The sequence below is a fragment of the Anser anser genome, assembly GCF_964211835.1.
Source record: "Anser anser genome assembly, chromosome: 5".
Taxonomy (NCBI): domain Eukaryota; kingdom Metazoa; phylum Chordata; class Aves; order Anseriformes; family Anatidae; genus Anser; species Anser anser.
Genome location: NC_139725.1, coordinates 46,379,281 through 46,402,277, shown reverse-complemented (window position 1 = coordinate 46,402,277; position 22,997 = coordinate 46,379,281). Strand labels below are relative to the sequence as shown.

General features: G+C 39.8%; 1 long non-coding RNA gene across 1 annotated transcript; it reads right to left on the bottom strand.

Annotated features, from left to right (window-relative positions):
• Positions 1 to 10,966: 10,966 nt before the first annotated feature.
• Positions 10,967 to 15,793, bottom strand: LOC310900515. The gene is made up of 3 exons (XR_014585177.1): positions 15,752 to 15,793; positions 13,131 to 13,244; positions 10,967 to 12,363 (listed from the first exon to the last, which is right to left on the bottom strand). It is a non-coding gene; the product is annotated as an uncharacterized lncRNA (long non-coding RNA).
• Positions 15,794 to 22,997: the final 7,204 nt, after the last annotated feature.

Below are 22,997 nucleotides of genomic sequence, written 5' to 3'. Positions count from 1 at the left end.
CAATTGCTCACCACCCGCTGACCGATGCCCAGCCTATTCCCGAGCAGCCGGCCCCCCCACCCCGGCCAGCCACCCCTATATATTGTTTAGCATGACGTCAGATGGTATGGAATACCCCTTTGGCCAGTTTGGGTCAGCTGTCCTGGGTCTGTCCCCTCCCAGCTCCTGCTGCACCCCCAGCCTGCTCGCTGGCAGGACAGAGCAAGAAGCCGAAAAGTCCTTGGCCTGGTGTAAACACTGCTCTGCAACAATTAAAACATCAGCATGTTATCAGCGCTCTTCTCATCCTAATCCAAAACATAGCACCCTACCAGCTACTATGAGCTACTTAACTCTGTCCTAACTGGAACCAGGACAGATATCCACCCCTTATTCCATACCATTTATGTCATGCTCAGGTTACACTCTGTCCAATACATTCTAATTAATCACCATTTTCATCTATGATATATAGCAATCATGGTAGTGATGACATACATTATTATATAATAATTAACATACTACAATTCAACTCATGGGCTATTCTCACCCAGTATCAAATCCCCTTGAGGTACACACCGGACCTCCCCATTCTTTTGCATTACCCACCAAGTGCATCCAGGTCCCTGAGCAAAAGCAATTCCACGAATGGGTTTGCCTTTTCCTGAGGCAGGAGTAGCCCAGACTGTTTTACCCAGCATGTTTCTTACGTGCACTACAGGAACTTTATCCCCTTCTACAGTGCGTAACAGGTTTGATTGGGCAGGTCCAGCTCGGTTGGCAGATCCCCTGGTATTGACTAACCAGGTGGCCTTTGCCAAATGTGTATCCCAATTTTTGAATGTCCCAGCACCCATTGCTTTCAGTGTAGTCTTCAACAGTCCATTGTATCGTTCAACTTTTCCAGAGGCTGGTGCATGATAGGGGATGTGATACACCCACTCAATACCATGTTCTTTGGCCCAAGTGTCTATAAGGTTGTTTCGGAAATGAGTCCCGTTGTCTGACTCAATTCTCTCTGGGGTGCCATGTCGCCATAAGACTTGCTTTTCAAGGCCCAGGATAGTGTTCCGGGCGGTGGCATGGGGCACAGGATATGTTTCCAGCCATCCGGTGGTTGCTTCCACCATTGTAAGTACGTGGCGCTTGCCGTTGCGGGTTTGAGGGAGTGTGATGTAATCAATCTGCCAGGCCTCTCCATATTTATATTTCAGCCATCGTCCTCCATACCAAAGAGGTTTTGACCGTTTGGCTTGCTTGATTGCAGCACATGTTTCACAGTCATGAATAACCTGTGCTATAGTGTCCATGGTCAGGTCCACCCCTCGATCACGAGCCCATCTGTAGGTTGCATCTCTACCTTGATGGCCTGAGGTGTCATGGGCCCATCGGGCTATAAATAATTCACCTTTATGTTGCCAGTCCAGGTCCACCTGAGCCACTTCAATCTTAGCAGCCTGATCCACCTGCTGGTTGTTTTGGTGTTCTTCAGTAGCCCGATTCTTGGGCACATGAGCATCTACATGGCGTACCTTTACAACCAGGTTCTCTACCCGGGCAGCAATATCTTGCCACAATGCCGCAGCCCAGATGGGCTTGCCCCTGCGCTGCCAGTTGTTCTGCTTCCATTGCTGTAACCACCCCCACAGGGCATTTGCTACCATCCATGAATCAGTATAGAGATAGAGAACTGGCCACTTTTCTCGTTCAGCAATATCTAAAGCCAGCTGAATGGCTTTTACTTCTGCAAACTGACTCGATTCACCTTCTCCCTCAGCAGCTTCTGCAACTCGTCGTGTAGGACTCCATACAGCAGCTTTCCATCTCCGATGCTTTCCCACAATACGACAGGACCCGTCAGTGAACAAGGCATATTTCTTCTCATTTTCTGGTAGCTTGTTGTACAGGGGGGCTTCTTCAGCACGAACCACCTCCTCCTCTGGTGATATCCCAAAGTATTTGCCTTCTGGCCAGTCCATAATCACCTCCAAGATTCCTGGGCGACTGGGGTTTCCTATTCGAGCCCGCTGAGTAATCAGTGCAACCCACTTGCTCCATGTAGCATCAGTTGCATGATGCGTAGAGGGGACCCTTCCTTTGAACATCCAGCCTAGTACCGGCAGTCGGGGTGCCAGGAGGAGCTGCGCTTCAGTACCGACCACTTCCGAAGCAGATCGAACTCCTTCATATGCTGCCAATATCTCCTTTTCAGTTGGAGTATAGCGGGCTTCAGATCCTCTGTATCCCCGACTCCAAAACCCCAGGGGTCGACCTCGAGTTTCCCCAGGTTCTTTCTGCCAGAGGCTCCAGGTGGGACCATTCTCTCCGGCTGCGGTGTAGAGCACATTCTTTACATCTGGTCCTGTTCGGACTGGCCCGAGGGCTACTGCATGAACTATTTCCTGCTTAATTTGTTCAAAGGCTTGTCGTTGCTCAGGGCCCCATTCAAAAGCATTCTTCTTACGGGTTACTTTGTAGAGCGGGTTTACAATCAGACTGTAATTTGGAATATGCATTCTCCAAAACCCCACGACACCTAGGAAAGTTTGTGTTTCTTTTTTGCTAGTTGGTGGAGACATAGCTGTTATTTTGTTGATCACATCCATTGGGATTTGACGGCGTCCATCTTGCCATTTTATTCCTAAAAACTGGATCTCTCGTGCAGGTCCTTTAACTTTATTCTGTTTTATGGCAAAACCAGCCTTCAGAAGGATTTGGACTATTTTCTTCCCTTTCTCGAAAACTTCTTCTGCAGTGTCACCCCACACAATGATGTCATCGATGTACTGCAGGTGTTCAGGAGCTTCCCCCTGCTCCAGCGCAGACTGGATCAGTCCATGGCAAATGGTAGGGCTGTGTTTCCACCCCTGGGGCAGCCGATTCCAAGTATATTGGACTCCCCTCCAAGTGAAAGCAAACTGTGGCCTGCACTGTGCTGCTAGAGGGATGGAGAAAAATGCATTAGCGATATCAATTGTGGCATACCACTTGGCTGCCTTTGATTCCAGTTCATACTGGAGTTCTAGCATGTCCGGCACTGCAGCACTCAGTGGTGGCGTGACTTCGTTCAGGCCACGATAGTCCACTGTTAGTCTCCACTCACCATTAGACTTTCGCACTGGCCATATGGGACTATTAAAAGGTGAATGAGTCTTGCTGATCACTCCTTGGCTCTCCAGTTGACGAATTAGCTTATGGATGGGACTCAGGGAGTCTCGGTTGGTGCGATATTGCCGCCGGTGCACCGTTGTGGTAGCGATCGGCACTTGCTGTTCTTCAACCCTCAGCAACCCCACAACAGAAGGGTCCTCTGAGAGACCAGGCAAGGTAGACAACTGTTTAATGTCCTCTGTCTCCAAAGCAGCTATGCCAAAAGCCCAGCGGAACCCTTTTGGGTCCTTGAAATATCCTCTTCTAAGATAGTCTATGCCAAGGATGCACGGAGCATCTGGGCCAGTCACAATACGGTGCTTTTGCCACTCATTACCGGTTAGACTCACTTCAGCCTCCAATACAGTTAACTGCTGGGATCCCCCCGTCACACCATAAATACAGATGGGCTCTGGCCCTTTATAGCTTGATGGCATTAGAGTACATTGTGCACCGGTGTCTACCAAAGCCTTATTATTTCCACAAATTTCCCAATTCCCTAAAATTTTCAGTACTTTGTTCTCAGTGTCTATCCCAAAAACAAACTGAAGCCATTAAAGACACACACACACAAGCCTGCCCTATTCTCACTGCAGTCTTGAATAGATGTGGCTTCTAAGATTGTTATTGCAGTTAAAAGGATTATAAATTTCATACGTTCTGATTATGGACTTGTATTTCTTTTTATTGATCCTTTAGGGGAGACTAATTCAATAACCTAGATGAGGATGTATCCACATTTGTTTGGAAAATTTGTTCAGAGTTATGAAAATGACGTTGTGAAATGGCCTGACTGGTCCTTTGCCAACATGCTTCCCATCAGGATGTAAGAAGTAGCATAAGAGAGACCTCAGAATTGTTGCGCAAGGACAAAATAGCAGGTAACCATGTTGTATGGTTTTGCCTTTAAAAGTCTGTCAATATACAGGTTTTTTTTTTCTTTTTTTTTTTTTTCTAATGTTATCATACATTATAAGGCTAACTTTTCAGGACATTAATTTAAAGGGGATGTCAGCATCCAAGACTATTGAGTCTGTAGTTTGTTTTCTTGCAGGTTGTTATATTGAGTTTAATGCAATACAGCATGTGAGAGGATACACTGTCAGCATATGAAAAACTTCTGGAACCAAGTAAATCTGTGAGAGTGTGCTCTGTTCAGATCTGGCTTTTGTTCCCTGCTTTGCCGTTTGAGCTCTGTCCTACCTTTGGCACATCCCTTAATGCTAAGCCAGAAATTACATAGCTGTTTAAATCCAAAACCAATATTCTCAAAGCCCTCAGCCAGGGCTCACTGTAATGTTGAAATTTCCAAAGGTACCTCAAGATGGCCTCTGGACAGGCCTAGCATCACATCAGTTCTATCCCAGTTGAGCAGCTACAGCCTATACATCCCCCTTCTCCAAACAAAGATAATACAACTAGCTCCCTTGAAAAGCAATCTGAAGCAACAGCAGGAAAGATCGAGACACTACTTTTTCTCTCCAGCGTAAGTTGGTCTGGATGACATGAGTTTGGAAAAAGGCAAAAAAGGGTAATGAATCAAGTATTTGTATGAGCGATCTAACAATAAATTTACCGCACAAGAAGAAACTAAGCAACTCTCTCCTCTGACTGTGCCTGCCCACTGTTTCTTACTGGAAAGACTTAGGAACTTGGTAAGGAGATGAAGCTGTCAATCCTATTCACAGAGCACTGGACTACAAAGTCCACTATAAACTACAAAGGACATTGGCCAGTTTTATACTTTCTTCCTTGATTATCTCGCCTATTAAAACAAACAGAAGAACACCCTCTAATTGTGAATTCATGTATGTGGCAAATAAAGTAATTTAAAGCATTCATCTTTCTTAGCAATAATAATTACAGAAACTGGAAGTTTTGTTTCAATTAAATGAACTTATCCTAGAGTACCCATAACTCACAGCCTCATGAGGTAATGCATTTCAGCTGTTCTCATTAATTAGTCCCACCAGGCACAAGTTGCTCTCACTGAGCCCTGCACTGTCTCTACTGCTCAGTGGGAACCTTACACCTTTCTTAGTTGACTGCTGGTTGGAGACATTTAGAATTTAAATCACTAAGATAAAACATTGCATTCTTCAGTTCCACCAAACAACCTTAATATGGACTAGCTCTGAAGCCAAATCAAACTTTTGTGTTGTGAGTGGAAGCTTTTCATAAAGCTATTCAAAAACATTTCCCTCCCTCATCTCTTCTCCCAAAGTATTTGTTTCTAACCATTTTTTTGTTTTGTTTTGTTAAAGGTAACACAATAGAGCCAAAAAAGAAATTAAGGGGTCTAGGGAAGCTTTAGGAAGAACTGGGAAATTTACATGAAAAAGTTAACCGTATAAATCCTAGCTGCAACTCAGTACTCATCTTGTTTCTAACTTTCATGTTCTAAAAGTCACTTTTGTGACTCCAAGGTCACAAATCTTTATGGACCCCCAAAATGTCCCATTTTAAAGAACTAATAAGCTCCTTACCTAATTCACATTGAAATCATTTCAGAATCACAGAATGGATGAGGTTGGAAGTGACCTCTGAAGATCATCTAGTCCAACCCCACTGCTGAGCAGGATCACACAGAGCACATTGTGCAGGATGGCATCCAGCTAGGTTTTGATATCTCCAGAGGAGACTCCACAACCTCTCTGGCCAACCTGTTTCAGTGCTCTTTTACCCTCACAGGAAAGAAATGCCCTCTCATATTCAGATGAACCCTCCTGTGCTACAGTTTGTGCCCGTTGCCTCTCATCCTGTCACTTTTCACAACTGAAAAAAGACTGGCTCCACCCTCTCGACACCCTCCCCTTAGATATTTATACACACTGGCGAGTTCTCCCCTCAGACTCTTTTCCAGGCTAAACAGGCCCAGCTCTCTCAGCCTGTCCTCATACAATAGGTGCTCCAGTCCCCTAATCGTCTTAGTAGTCCTCCTCTGGGGGGCTCCACGTCCCTCTTGCACTGGGGAGCCCAGAACTGGACACAATACTCCAGGTGAGGCCTCACTGGGGCAGAGCAGAGGGGGAGGATCTCCTGCTGGCAACGCTCTTCTGAATGCACCCCAGGATACCGTTGGCCTTGGCCACACGGGCACATTGCTGACTCATGGTCAGCCTGCTGTCCACCCGGACTCCCAGGTCCATCTCTGCAGAGCTGCTCTCCAGCAGGTCAGCCCCCAGCCTGTACTGGTGCTTGGGGTTATTCCTCACAAGGTTCAGGACCCTGCACTTGCCTTTACTGAACTTCATGAGGTTCCTCTCGGCCCAACCCTGCAGCCTGTCGAGGTCCCTCTGAATGGCAGCAGGGCCCCCTGAGGTATCAGTCACTCCTCCCAGCTTTGTGTTGTCAGCAAACTTGCTGAGGGTGCACTCCATTTCATTGTCCAGCTCATGATAAGTTGAACAAGACTGGACCCAGTACTGACCTCTGGGGGACACCGCTAGCTACAGGCCTCCAACTAGACTGCACCACTGAGCACAGTCCTCTGAGCTGTGCCATCCAGCTAATTATCAATCCACTTCACTGTCCACTCATCTAGGCTGTACTTCCTGAACTTGTTTATGACGATGTTATGGGAGACAGTGTCAAAAGCCTTGCTGAAGTCAAGGTAGACCACATTCACTGTTCTCCCCTTCCATTTAGGCCTTGGAAGTCTTGCCTTTGGATTTCATAAGGGCCTGGAACTGATCCCACAAAAGTCTGGACGTTTTTCTAAGGATGCTTAGCATGCACATAAGGCTGAAGTGCCTAGACAGTTTGTTGTGAATTGTGAAGTTTTTCAGAGATGGTTCTGTTTTAAACCAATAGCAATGATACTTCCTTTTCTATAAACTAGATTAGAGCTAGTGTTTGCACCTGAGAGGGAGATTTATTCCCCTCTTTCTAAATTGAGCTGAGTGGTTCTAAACTTGTAATTCTTACTTCACATGTATTCACATATATATATATATTTTTTTTCAGTGGAGCATTTCCAGAATTAATGAGTACTTTGAATTGGAATTTTAAGACTTAGTAAATTCTAAGGTCATTATGTTATGCGTATTTTTCCAGATTCCTTTATAGCCCTTTGCCACAGTAGCAAGCTGAAATGCAAAGCAGTTCTGTTTCCTTGAACTTCTGATTTAGCAACCTTCCTATCTACCCCTGCCCTTTTAAGTATATTACATTCCCATTCCATTACCATATATATACATATATATATATATTTAGGAATAAAAATATTTTTCCTTTATCTTTATATTCTTAATACAATGTCCTCTTTCAGAATTTTCTAAGAATTACAGCATTTATTGATACATACATATAATATTGTGGGTATACATTAGATAAGAATTAAGATTATAAAGACCAGTGCAGAGGAATTTCCTAGATGCTGTTCAGAGACATTTTATCTGCCTACCTAGCTCTGGTGTTATTTACAATGGCACAGCAGCTCAACAATTACATTCTGGGAGAAATATGTTCTATGTCTGCTGCAGGAAGGTTTTGGTTTGATTCTAGCTGCTTTTCCTAGCTGTCAGCCAGCTTCTCTGCTTTTTCCCTTGCATGGATGCAGCAAATCCTTACAAATCTAATTAAAAATGAGTTGGTCACAGCTGTCAGACCTGTAAAAAGACAGATAAGGGTGTACATTTGAAATCTGGTGGCTTAAGTGTAAGTGCACCTAGTGCTTGGACTAAATGAGATAACACAGGTAACACTGTTCAGGTTCCATCTTCTTTCCATACTTGAATGAGATCTAACTATTTCACAGTGATATGAGACTGTGTATGTCTGTTGGTATTTCTAATGCTAAAAACCATTCCATTCCTCAAAACTTTATTTGGAGCAACAAAACCTTCACTGTGTCACAAATATTGGTGTGGGGTATCTACAAGTTGTATCTTTCACAGTGTATTTTCTTAGCATCATTATATCAAACTGATCAACAGGACAGGATGTATCACCAAAGGCTCGATATTGTATTTACACAGTTAATGGAGTAGAAATGAGCAAAGCATGGAGGCCATAAACAAACAAACGATTTGCCCACTCTCATTAATAAAACTGTGCCCCCTTCAAAGCTAATGAAAACCCTAAACATTTGTATCCTTTCTAAAATATGCTTTAAAATTCCCTAAGCCCTTACACATTTCAAAAAGCTTTGCCCTTAGACTAAATAAAAGCAATATATTTTATAGGGTTTTCCACAACAGCCATCAGGAGATTAAAAAATAAAATAATAATAAAAATACAAAATTACTCTCTCATCTATAATTTGTATTACAATGTTATAGGTATGTATTACAGTAAATTCATAAACGAATAGATACCAGGATGCAAGTCCCTCGATGCACACAAATTATTCCAGTAACTGCTAATGAAAGCTGTTTCCTCTACCCAGAGATAAAAAAACAAAACACTCTCTTGGTTCTGACGGATCTTTGTCTTCTGTAAACCATAAGATATTTACATGCCCAAACAGGTTCAGGCTCCACTAGACAGCTGATCGTAGAACTTCTTAAACATGGTAGGCAAAGAGATTGTTGATAAAACTAGTTAGTTCGGAGATACTGGGCAATTTCAAAATACATATATGATTACTCAGTGCTTTATAACATTTGCAATAAGCAATCACAGAGTGATTTAGCTATATTTTTACTACCTCTCTACACATTATGAGGTCCCATATAATTTAATTTTTCTGAATGGATAATTTGTAATTTGAATACAACACATTGTCTTTTTGTTCTTCATAAAAGTAATGCAATCAAACCAAATCACCATCTACAAGGAGTGATATTGATAATAATATTAGGTCTGTGTTTTTTTTATTACAATTATTGCATTCAAGCTGAGATCAAGAGGTTAAGTCTCAATGTGTTCCACAATTGTTCACAATTTCAGCCTATTGACTGAGCTATAGATCAAGGCAGCAGTTTCTCTCTGGCTAAAAAGAAGAGAGTTTTACTTATTTCCTCATCATTGATTAATCCCAAGTGAAATTAATGTTCAATAGCTGCATTGTTCCAGTACATGTACATTTTGACCTCTCTGTTAAAATAAACATGTATTTCAATGCCATTATCAATATCACTTACTTGAAGAATCTTCTTGGGGATAAGGACTGTGTCTCTATTCGCTAACAAATGATTTTTTTTTTATCTCTACCAAAGTAGTTTTTGTGCCTCTGTAAGTACAGCTTTATTATTTATTTAGCAGTTCCCATCAGTACACAAGGAGAAAGAAATGCCACTTCTACATACGAATAAGTAAGAAAAATAATAATGATGTTTGTGTAGTAGTAGAAATTTAAGTATTAATGCATACACAATCTAGAAGAAGGTACAAAATTCTTTAGCATCTCCAAGTCTCAAATAAAATGAAGTAGGTGACCTTCAGCATGCTGAACGACACCAACATTTGGAATTAGTATTGCTCTTCAGCAGCTGGACCCATCACTTCCTCTAGGGTTTGATGAAAACAGGTGAAATCTCTCACAGACAGGACAGCAATGCTAATATCTCACGCTGTCAATAAGAGGCTGTCCTTGGCTGGGACTATGTATGTGCAATGAGTTTAGAAGTTATCTAAAGACATATGAAAGGATCTAAAGACATATGATCAGGATTTCAAAAAGTGACTTTAGACACAGAGCTCAAGATGTCTGAGAAGACAAGGCAGCCAGTATTGTACCATTTATGATGAGAAGAAATTTGTTCTTAATGACAGATTGGATCAGTCTTCCAGAAAGTATATCATACAGAGCAGAATGTAATGAAAGCTGTGGCAATGTAAACTAGGCTCCATCCATTTCTAAAATGATTATTCCAGCTAAGAAGAAACCTGTCTCCCTGTCTGTTCAGCTAGCCCAATATTGCAAGCACAGGTGGCACTTGGAACAGAAGCTAGGTAAAATGTAGCGATGAATCTGTTTCCTCCTGAAGCTCTGGACTAAACTTACCAGCACACTTCGCATCTCTCCCTAATTGTCGTTGCTTTCTCCACAAGCTTGGAAGCAGTCACCTTGGGTGGGAATGAGAAGAGCAGGGTCTGCAAAGCTCTTAGCCCTCCAGTTAGAGCAGGATGATGAAAAATATTTCCAAGCTAGCACAAATGCAGGTCCATTACTGCAGGCATGAGTTTTGCTGTTCCTTCTGTCTTGTAGGAACAGGGCAAAAGCAAATACAAACACCTTCAGAAAACAGTTGGAACAAGTGTTACCTCTGACTTTCCTCCTGGATTTGTTTCTAGGGGTTCAGTCATAAAGGTTTGTTATCACCAAGATATTTTCCTTTTGTGAACTATACATGCTTTATAAATCTATTATTCCTGAAACACTACCACAATCTTAGGAGGTAATTGTGATTGTTCCCATACTACAGATGGAAAATGATGCATAGCTACTGTAATTGACTTTGCCCAGGTCAGGAAATGATTTAGTGGCAGAGCTCAAAATAGCAAATTCCAAGTCCTCTGTTGTAACCACTAATCTCCATTTCCTCTGTTCTGCTATTGCCTCTGGGAGAAAAGAAGATTTGAGGATGTAGGGAAAGGATACATATGAATTTTATAGTCAATACGGATGAAATCAAGTAAAATTCTTTACTCACAGTGCTCTATATGGGTTAGAAAACTTGCTGTGCTTCTCTAGCTGTAATCATCATCTAACATTTATTTCTGGCAATATCTTCTGTCACCTTTCTACTGACAAAGCCTTTATTTCTTATTATTACATTACTTATAATGTGTGTTGCCATCCCACCCAGCATGCTTCTTAATTAGTTACAAGTTGTAATATGTTTCTGGTAGCAGAGACAAAGAACTCTCCTGCTACCAGCAGGAGATTAGCAATCTCTTTCATTAGCAATTGTAAAGAATATTCTATTAATATTAATTATATTTTTATTACTGTTGTTATTATTATTTAACAGCATGCTACACGCATCAGCAAGTTTGAGATGGAAGGACTAATGTTTTCATAGCCTGAGTCGTGAGATAAGAGCATTTCAATGACGGGTGAACATCCCGGTACTTAATACTATCTATTCAGATACATAGATGTACTCTCCACAGCGCTCTGTGAGCACTTAACAACTGCATTCTCTGTGAAGAGCACTTTATCACATACCAATAGCTCCTTTTATTTCCAGGAATATTCTCTCACACCCAGACACACCCCTCTTTTTTATGTATTAATATTTTTGTTTGTTTGTTCCATCTGCAATCCACTTATTTGTAGAACTATAGAATCATAGAATTCTTTGCTCTTTGACAAATTCCACCAAAGACATGAGTTTGCACTTTTCTGTATTTTGTCACCTATGGGTGCTGCAGAAGAGGAGGATGGACTTCAAAAGAGCTTGTTGAAAGATCAAGTTGTCTCCTATTGTTACTACACACCATTGTCACTGAGGGCAGAGTTGCAAAGGCTTTCTTTCTTTGACAGAATAACAACTTGTAGTAGCTACCCACAGAGTCTGTATGCAATTGTAATTCACTCTCAGGGCTGATCATAGCCAGTTCTGAACTGAGGACTGTCATCAAAAAAGTCCTGTGGAGAGAATTGCAACCTTGTATGTGTAGTTAGAGGCCACCTCTTATTTCAGTGTCAAAGGTTTCCTAGAGCTCTGCTTCAGCTGCGAAATTCCTTTACACTCCTCAACAAAGATAGAACAAGGCATATTTGTTTAATATTACGACACTAGATCCTAAAAATTTTCATCACAATTAGGCCCCATTTTCATAAATCCCTCTACCGAACCCTAAAGCAACAGGGCCTATCAGAAGAGGGATATTTACAGAGCTGGATACAGACATAACTAGGGTCCTCTGCCTGTAGTTTGCATGTTGGACACAACACTTCTGATCTAGAAACTCTGTACACCCACCCACAGCAATAGAGATATTTATTTTTATATTTATATCTACTATAGAAACATATGGAGTTTCTATGTACTATAGAAACAGATGGAGTATACAGAACCATGTTACAAAATGTTACAATTTAATAAAATGGGTTTGAGAACACAATACAAATTTAATTGATGAAGATGGAAATCATGATGTTTAACAGACACAGAAGATCCTTAAATGGCTATTAATGGGAGCTAGTTTGTGATGATGGTGATTATGGTTCCAACAGTTGTGGTTGCAATGATTAGAATCTCTTTTCAAAGTGTGGGATCTGAGATAAAGATCGCAAGCAGACACCCAGCAGGAGCAGTAGGAACAGCGTGATAGAAACAGCTGTAAGAGAAACAAAACACTGTAGATACATGAGCTATATTGGATAACCATCTAATCCCAGAGCAACTGTCTTTGGAAAGGATTGTTCATTTGTTTATTTACAAGGTTTTGATTTGATTATCTATCTTTGGTTGATTTCATGGGAATAAGCACAAAAGCAAATCCTGTGATAGAGAATACAATTATTTTCAATGCAGAAATCTGTATTCAGCTTATTAAGTTTTACTATATACAAAGCACTTTGGAAAAGACAGTTTGGAATTTTTGCAATAACAGCAAAGTCACGTCCAATCAGTCTCATTATTCCTCTTTGTTGAGGGTAACCCATGCAAAGTAAAGGGTCAGTCTAGCACCCACAAGCCCCTTAGTCAGAATCTAGGCATAAGAGTTATCAAGACACTTCAGGAAAATTCTCCAAGAGATGTTAGATTTGCAAAGCTTACCCACAGAAACAACATTCTCCAGTATTTTAAAGAAGTGAACATGCTCTGCTACTGAAAAAATTCTGTCACTGCTGAAAGAAGTGAGAAGCTAAGAGGGAAAGAAAAGGTAGGACAACTTCTTTTATTAGCACTGGGGGCCCAAGACAACTTAAAGTGTTTGTGGACAACCACTATCAAAACTTGTAGAGATGAAAAACCTTTCTTCCTAAAGAGTTCAGCATACTCCAGATCTGTTTGACCGCTTTAAGGAGGCCTCGTATATGCAAGCAGAGCTAAGGGACAAGGACCAGAATCTTGGGGTAAGATGGTGGACAAGCACCTCACCAGCTTCTGTGGGAGCACCTGTCACATCATGCAATCTTCAGGAACACCTCCAGTTTGTCAACAGTCTGGTCTCAGGTAAGACAACAGTAAGTCTCTCCTCGATTTCCCCATCACCTGCAAAAAGGGAATGGTAACACCTGCTTACCACATACTGTGTATTTGCTTCTCTTTAGGATTTCATTTATCAGTTAATGGCTACAAAGCATATAGGAGATGTTAACGAATATTCACAGCAATTCAGAGGTGTAAATTGGTGTTTTCTAATAGAATTTTCTCACTGTGCAACACTTTGCTTACTGAAGTCTATCACCTGATGCTATTACAGCTGATAATTGAGTCAGTCTCACCAGGAGTGCTTGAGTGTTTTGGACAGGCTTCCTTGGGAGTCTTTTCATGCTGATATGTTATTTCAAATGTTGCTGGTGAGGCATTTTTTAATCTTTGTATTTCCTAGGTAGTCAAATCATTCAGCAAAGTCTCTTTTGAGCTCAAAGGAGACACTAGCCTAGGCTTCAGATTTTCTGTTTTTAAGTTTTCGTGATGCTAGAAACCTAAATCAAGACTATACTTTGTCACATACATAATTTCCTGCTCCTCGGACCTTATGAGATGATTGATGCAATTTATTTTGTTATTAAATCCTTCTGTATTTTGTGATGCATGCATTAGAACATGGCTATTCCCTCTTCTTACTACAAGGCCAACCAAATTGATTATTGAATCATTCTAACTTTCTCTGTTATGCAAGAAGAAAAAACATGTAATTAATCCTTACAAGTAGCAGCAGAGTCATCAGGGGAAACTGAGTGAGCTCTTTTTAGAATTACGCTGCACTCTTCTAGAAAAATTGTCTTGAGTATCTAAAAATTTTGTGCTACAGAAGATATTTGAACCTCAGTCTGATTGCAGGTTCAGAGGCTTTTTTTATTACCTCATTTTTGTTACATGTACATTTAGAAAATATCTCCTAGATTAGGAATCCAGAGTTCATGAGTATTTTGAATGTTTGTATGGTAAACCATCAAGTTTTTGCCAAGACTCTATAGATAGAGAGTCTCATTAATGAAGAGAAGTAACTCATAGAATCATTAAGGTTGGAAAAGACTTCCAAGATCATCTGGTCCAACTGTCCCCCAACCACCAATATTACCCACTAAACCATGTCTTAAAGCACCACATCCAACATTTCCTTAAACACCCCAGTGCGGTGACTCCATCACCTCCCTGAGCAACCCTAACCACTCTTTCTGAGAAGACATTTCTCCTAATTTCCAACCTGAACCTCCCCTGGTGCAATTTGAGGGCATTCCCTCTAGTCCTATCACTAGTTTTTGGCGAGAAGAGGCCGACTCCCAGCTCCACCCACCTTCCTTTTCAAACGTTGTAAAGAGCAATAAAGTTTCCCTGAGCTTCCTCTTCTTCAGACTAAAAGCACAAGGTGAAAAGGGTTTTAAAAACTTAAATTTGTGAAGTCATGTTCTTACAATGCAGACTATTTTGTGCCACTGCAACGTGAAGGTGCTACTGCTCTCATGTGAAACTCACCTTCTTGTCAGCTTTTTTTTTTTTTTTTTTTTATAAGGGACCTCATTGTAAATCAGAGAGAGGCTGGCTCTCCCTTGAAAAGAAAATGAAACAGTTTATATGTTTTCTGTAAGTCAGAGGATTTTCCCACTCTAGTTCATTACATTGCCCTTCAGACTGTTGTTTCGGTACATGTAGGATACCCAGAATTAATAGACAATGCTGCCGGAGAATACTTTGTCATACTGAGCTATGGTCTAAATCTTCTTGGGAATACAGTTTAAAAAAACTTGCCTAAGACATCTCACAGCATCTTTACAGGCTCCAAGACATGGAACTGATTCTTACTGATTCAAATGTCAGACATTATTCTAATTATTGATCTAGCTTTCCTCTGCATAAAACCATTTATAATAATATCACCAATTATCACAATTTGATTCTAAATGCCATGTTATTAGTGGAATAAATTTCTATCTTATATCCCCAAGATATATTTCCAGTCCTCACTTTTGTGTAGAAGTAATAATTAATAAATAATAGCAATAGCAATAGCAATAGCAATAGTAATAGTAATAGTAATAGTAATAATAATAATAATAAAACAGCTTGGAAATGAAAAAGCAGAATACACTTAGAAAGAGCCCAAATATGTATGCAGCCACTATGGTCTGAAGAAGTTGAAATTTGGAGGGATAGGTGTTGCCTATGGTTTATAACAGATATATTCAAAATCTTGGAACATTTCAGTGTTTGCAATGTTATGCTAGAGCCATTGACGCTCATATTGGTTGGCAACAGCTCAGAACTTCACATAAGCTCAAAGCACTGCTTTTTAGACCTTCTGCAATTATGTCTTCTGCAGCTCTGCAGCACCCAGGGTCAATTCTAACCTTGATTTCACCCTTGTCTTCTCTCCCTATCCTGCAATAAAATGTTTCATCCTATTCACAAAAGGTGTTTTCTTTTCTTTTTTTTTCTTTCTTTCTATATACAATGAATTATATGTGTCCTTCTGGCAGTAAAAATCCCTTTCCTCCAGCCATGTGACTGTGGCCATTAAAAATCATATGTTCCTGAGAAGATAATGTACTTACATTGTTTTAGCGTGAAAATACCAATTGTACCTCAGGTACGTAATACAATCTGCTCTATAGTTTGAAGCCAAAAGACCTTGTTTTCAGGTATTCAGTGCCCATTACACTGATTACCTTCTGCCTCTTTTGTTGTTTCCGTTGATTGTCCTCATCTGTCTAAATTACAAGTGTGGCTATAAAGTTCCTAGGAAATCCTATCTGGATCCTAGCACAGAATTTATTAACATATACTAGCAAGACTGCTGTGAGAAAATCTGATGATACAGGTATGGATTGAAATAGTACTGCATGAACACCCTTCAACATGCTCAGTTTTCTAAACCACTCTAAATTTAGAGTCCCAAAGCTTTGATTTAAAGAGTTGTCTGTGACTGGGGATGCAAGTTTAACCAAAGGAGCTTTAGTTATTGTGCTGGGTCTGGCTGGAAAGGAGTTAATTATATTCTTAGCTCCCTACTCAGCAAGTAGGCTAGGAGTGGGAAAGAACCTGGGAGAGGATATAGCTTGGATATCTGACCTAAAGAGATATTCCATACCATATAATGTCATGCTCAGCAATAAAAATTGAGGCAGAAAAGTGGGTACATTGGCAGGTAGCCACTGCTCGGAGACTGACAGGGCATCAGTCTGCTTGTGAGAACTGGTAAGTGATTGTCTTTGGATCACTTTTTTTCCCTCCTCTTTCCTTCACTTATTAAACTGTCTTTATCTTGCCCCATGAGTTGGTTTTGCCTTTTACTATTCTCTCCTGTATGTAGAGCTTATCTGCTTGCCAGGGTCAACCCACCAAAGTTATATCTGAGAGGCCAGGAAAATAACAATAATAAGGAATTGAAGCCCTTTTCAATCTCCACAAAAATATCAAATTACTTTGTCCATAGCCAGCATTGTTCATAAATGTACATATTATCTCTCTGTAGTGTCCATTGCTAAAATTACATTTAACACAGTTCTGAAAACTAATTCTCTAAGACTGTACATCCCCACACAATGCAGATAAAGTAAAGCAAATATTCATTTGAAAACAGAGAAAAAAATCCTCATGATATTCTATGTTAATCCTCCTCGGTTTTTAAACTATTCAGTCACAATACTGAAGGTTGAAGGGTGCCATCACCCTTCAACCCTCCAGCTCCAACCGTCCTCTTGTTGCCCAGATCCTCATAGGAAGTTTGTGCTCATCTGAGGAACTCTACCACAAATGAGTCTTCTCTGGTGGGCTAAAATCTGTTACTAGATTTTCTTGTCTTCCTTTATTTTACATGCTGTGACTGATCTACTTCAGCAGTATTCAGAGTTTCACACAGAATGAACAGCTTTTTATCCCTAAGATATCCCTTTTTATCCCTAAGATCTGCTCTTTTATGTGGCTTTGGAAATCATTTACAACTCAGACGGTTAGTTTTAATATTTCAACTGTCTATTCAGTTACGCCTGTAGGACTCACTGAGGCATCAAATATCTCTAGGGAGAATCCAGAAGAGGTGAAGTGAGTCAGCAAGAGATAAGCAGGTCCACAACCTTAAAGTCTTCTTTGTCTTCTTTTACAAAAATAAATAAAAAAATAAATAAATAGATCCTCCTAGTATCACAAGGACTTATATATATATATATATATATATATATATATATATTTCTTCCATGAATGGGATAATCCACAGTTATTAGTTAGAAGAAACAGATTTAACATTCAAACCTCTCTTATCTTACAGACTTCCACACCGGGGTTTGAAGATGAACAGTTAAAGGGCTACCCACCATCAACATCTAAATTAAAACAATGCAAGTTTTATTACTAAACACTTATTTGCATAATATGCTAATCCATAGTTATATAATTATCTTTCCTAGCATATACCACTGTTTTGTACAGCATAATCAGCCTCAGATTCTGATTTAATGGGAATAATAATAATTATAGATAAGCAAAACTGGAAACATGGCTCATACATGCAAGTATGTACAAAGTTGGACTGAACAATAATTGAGTTCTGAGAGTTTGCTTATTTGCAGGCTTGTCTAAAAAACTTCTCAAATTCTGTCTAATAACCACAAGACTTATTTAGACCTGCTGTTCCACCATCAGAACATCACTCTTCTTTGACTTATAGCATCCCCTCACTCAGCATTGCATTCTGACATGCAGGATAAAATACAAAAACAATTATTCACGTGACTCTCTGTAAATCTTCATATAAGCTAGAAGTTAACAGATAACAGGGCATTAGAGTGTTGTGACCTACGAGAATACAAAATCAGGTTTTACACTTCTGAATTTTATTCCCAAATTCTCTGGGAGTTTTCAGAAGCTTCATTTACCCAATGGAATAAACAATCCAAAGACTGTCCCCAAGCCCTGAGGCCATATGTCAAGGCTAGACTCACAACAACATATCTACAATTTTCTGCTCCCAGAACTGGGTGGCTGTATGCAAACTGAACAGTAGGAGTAGTCATTGACACACACATCCCATGAAATAAACCTAGTCATTGTCTGTGAGGATAACAGTTTATACAAGCCAAAAATGTATCATGGAATATGTGTAGGAAGTGATTAGGTCATATGCACAGCTGTGTATCAGGGCTTCAGTCTGATCACTGGCTCTTCTTATTTACTTGTAGGAAGAAGTTCATTATAAGACTTGAGGCAATTTGTGTTGTAAGTCCAAACGTTCTGAAGCTAAAGGTACTTGGATACTCAGTACTTACTATCTAGTGAGGTTCTGTTGTGTAATGTGGACATCAAAGCTTGCAACTAACTGTTGGGAGAACTGTACTCTGATGCTACATTCTCATCAACTCTAATGTGTCTTTGGCTATTATTGCCCTCTTTTCTTGTTATTAGTCTTATTATGGAAACTGTTTTCAGAAGAAAAACTGAATTGAGTTTGAGCCAAAAAAAAATTTACAACAGTGTAACTACTGATCTGCATGGAGTTAGATAAGAATCAAGCCCAGGAAGTCAGTGTTGTGGTTATCTAAATCACCTTGCCTGTTATATTACTGTCATTTTCTTTTGCTTATTTATGTGACATTCTTTATCGTTCAAGAATGTTGAACAATTTCTTGTTTGTGTGCAATTCACTACTGAATTATAATATTGTTTCCTAAAAAGTAAGTGTGTGACTAATCCATTGAGGATGTTGCAATACTGTGGAATTAGATTGGGTATTAGCACAAGGAAATAGCAAGGACAATTTAATGGAAGTGTCACAGACATAGAATGTCATATGCATGTGGCTATGGTCAAAGCAAAGAAGAAATGGGAAAAATACAACTCCCATAGTTAACCACTGAGATCACTCTGGGGACTAGATACCCCCTTCTAGAGGAAGGAGTGACAGGAATCTGAGGTTTTGCAGAACACATATGACATTCTTCAAAGTATTTTCTGCTTTGCTTTTTGGAAGAGCTCTGTTGGCTTTTCTGATGCCAAAGGCATGTGATACAGTATAGTTGTTCAGTCTGAGGTTCTCATTCAGTCGTAATTACCTCTCTGTGTGCTCTTCTCTTGGACAAATTTATTCAGAATTTTTTCCCCAGGATTCACTCTCAATAACATATTATTATATATTTAATACACAGACAAGCCAAATGCCTTTGGTCATTGCAAAGTATCACACTGAATTATATAACCAATTTTTTTATTGAGGATTCACATATCACTTTCACCATAGCTCTGCACAAATCTGTCGACTTTCTCCTCATGCTTTCTTATTATCTAAGCTTTTATTTCCTTTCTTACTTTCTTCCTGAATTGCCGTTATTTTTCTAACTTGTTTATTTTACAAATGTTCCTTGTTCATTTGTTTGAAGAATGTCGATTGGTGATAACAGAGCAATATAAAGCTGGGGAAGTTACATTGTCAGATGCTTTTGATTCAGCCCAGGACTGAGCAAGAAGGTGCTTCATTTAATGAGAATGACTTCACTCAGAAAAAGACAGAAGAACAGATTGCAACACCAGGAGGGAAAAGAGCTGTCAGTTATAACACAGGAGGTAAATGAAATGTTTCCCTTGTCTACTGGTAAGACAGTCTGCACGTATGGTTCTGGGATGAATAGAGCCTAATTGCAGACATTTGTTCTTCCTATGCCCCTAAACTCATTCTGCTTTTGGAGAGTCTGTTCTGGTGAGATCTCATTCCCTGAAGAGCATGAACAAGAGGGATGTGCATGTAGTTTACATGCACTACAGCACATGTAGTTTATACAATCCTCATTCACCCTAATGCTGTAAATATACATCTTGGCATGTATGCCCATGTATTATATATGTACATGTGTTTGTACATGCATGGATATTGTGGTGGGTTAGCTTTGGAAATTCCTGCCCAGGCACTCACTCACTCTCCCTCAGTGGGGTGGGGGAGAAGATAAGGAGAACAGGAGCAAGAAAACTTGTGGGTAGAGATAAAGACAGGGTGATTGTTTACCAGTTACTGTTGTAAGTGACAGACCCAACTTGGGGAAAATGAACTAAATAGACAATTAAACACAAAAAGACAAATATGAAAACATCTTGCCTTCCTCTTTCCCAGACTCAATTTCACTCATGTACTACACAGTAGTTTCTCTTTGCCACCTCATCCCTCTCACACTTTTCCTTTGCTCTGGTGCAGGCTCTATATGGCTACAGTTCTTTCAGGAACCTACTCCACTATGGGATCCTCCACGGGCCACAGTGGATACCTGCTCTGCCACAGAGCATCTCCTCCTCCTCTGAGGTTGGTGTTTCCTCTGATGTTCACCACTCTTTCTGTTCCCTCCTCTTTCTCTCTCTCCCTGTGGCATTTTCTGACCTTTCCTAAACGTGTTTTCACGGAGGAGCGAGCCACAAGCTTCTCTGATGGGTTCAGCTGCACCCTACAGTGGAGCTGTTGGAACCAGCTAAAAACAGCTGGAACCAGCTGTGTCTGGCACAGGGCAGGCCCTGATGTCTTCCCTCCCACAGAGGTGGCCCCTGCACCTCCAACCCTGTGGCCACCACATGGACACACAAACCCAATACATACATACATATGTTTTAAACATAAATATACGTGCATGACTATATCTAACATTTACCCGTCCAAATGTTGTACCTCTGTTTCAACTGCGTATATGAACAAACAGTAAAATCACACAGTCGAGCTGCAGGCAGAGCAGTCCACAGAGCACCTATAACACACAAAGGACCAGCATGCTGGGGAAACAAACACACTTCATAGGCAAGCAAAGACCTGTCATTCTCACAAACTTCTGAAGGACTCATTCTCCTCAGTTCACAGCTCTGGCAAATGAGGTTGCTGCCACCATACCTTAAAATCTATTTATTATCTTATGCACACGCTTTTCTTTTAAAAGGTGCTGTGGAGATGAAGAGGGCTATTCATGTATCTTTCTCAGTTAATTCCTTTTTTTTTTTTTCATTTTTTCTCAGTGCATTTTGATTGTTTTCTATTCCTCAAAGGCCAAAATTCAATATGTAAAAATGCTTTTTAAAAGATGAATCAACTTCTAATGTCAAATTCAATAAGCTCAGCTTCCACATTCATATCCCATTACTGTAAAAAGAGAAAAGGCAATGATGCCCCAAATTTCTACTATTTTCAGAGATGCTCCGAATTAAAAATTAAGGGTAAGTTATTGAAGTGCTTAGAAACTAAATTGATATTCAGAAAATGGACCTCACATAATGATTTTTCCATCCAGTTTATTTATTCTGAATCCAATAGCCATTAATACACTCTAAACTCTGGGGAACTGAAGGCACAAATGTAAAGTTATTTTCCTTATCTTGTTTGCAGGGAAAAGCTGAATTTCAAGTCATCAGAAAGTAGCATAATTAGTTACTGTAGAGCTGCTTCTTGCCATAGCCTTAGTACATTGTATGTATATATGGCCCGGAGTGAGGGTCTGCTTGCAGGCGACACCTCTGGGAAGCACTGTCTCTATAATGCAGAGAGGTTCCTCCTCAGGTTCTTCATAACTCAGAAGATGGCTGCAACAACCCTGACCCCATGAGGATTTCAGTGCTGCACAAGCACTCTGCTCTGTTGGTGGCATGTTCCACCCCAGAGATGGCTGGCTGTAATCCTTTACAGGTGAGAAGATCCATCCAGTCTCAATATTACACCCTTGTCAATAAACCAAGGCAAGCAATGAAAGAAAAAGTTCTGAGTGAATTGGAATGGGTTGTAGGTGGAGAAATTGAGAGAAGGAGTTTCGATAAAATGAAGACGGATTAATCTGAGGCTGTCATTCTGTTCTATTTTCAGAATTAATTCATTTAATTTAAGAAGGAGATTGTTTTTTAAACAAAACAAGATCTAATTTTGAAAAAAAAAATCTACAGTTCTTTTTTTTTTTTTTCTCTGTGTTTCCAAAATGAAATTATTCAGGAAGGATTAAATTCTCTGTGCTTTAGACTTAAAAAGATACATGTTAAATACTAAGCTTATAAATGTGCTCATTTTGGGACTAAGAGGATTTGTGAATAAAGTGCTATCTACAAATAATAATAATAATAATAATAATAATAATTTTAAATGTCAAAGGGCAGGATTCATCTAAGTCTAAGTTAGTCTAGAGAAATAGCCTCTTTAGCCACCTGATTTAGAAGGTGATGGATTTTTCTCTAGAGTTCTCTATTTCTTTCTTCAGTGTGTAAAAGGGGAGCCTAGAGTGCAGTACTCTTAAACATGTAGCTGTAAGACATCTTTGTTAGGACAGGTGGTTTCCAGTCCTCAGGATTTCAATATTATTTTCCTTTTTTTTCTAGCATACATTGTTTGCAGCATTTAAATGTTACTTTGTTCGCCTGAATCCCATTTGTAATATATTTGACTTTCCTCGAAAGATGAGTTCATTTTCTCATCTGATGCAGTGAAGCTGTAAGCATCTGTTTAAGTCAAATATTGTGAATATTTCTACTCAAGGAATTTATTAAGTACTGATACTTAATAAAAGGAAATAATAAAAAGGAAATAAAAAGGAAAATAGTCCACATAGTTCATATGTTACGTATACTTTATTCAGCTGTTGCTCTCATATTCTTTATTAATTACCTAACTTGTAGCTTCTTTATGTGTACTGTTCTTTCCTGTAGTGGATACATATTTAGTGCCCCAAAACAGGATGAAGATTCAGTTTGAGAACAAATCATCCAGGCACGAGTTTTGTAAATAATGTCCTTATAACTTTAGAAATAGGTTTTATTTCACTTTCTCAATATATAACCAATATTCCTAATTTGATTGGTCCG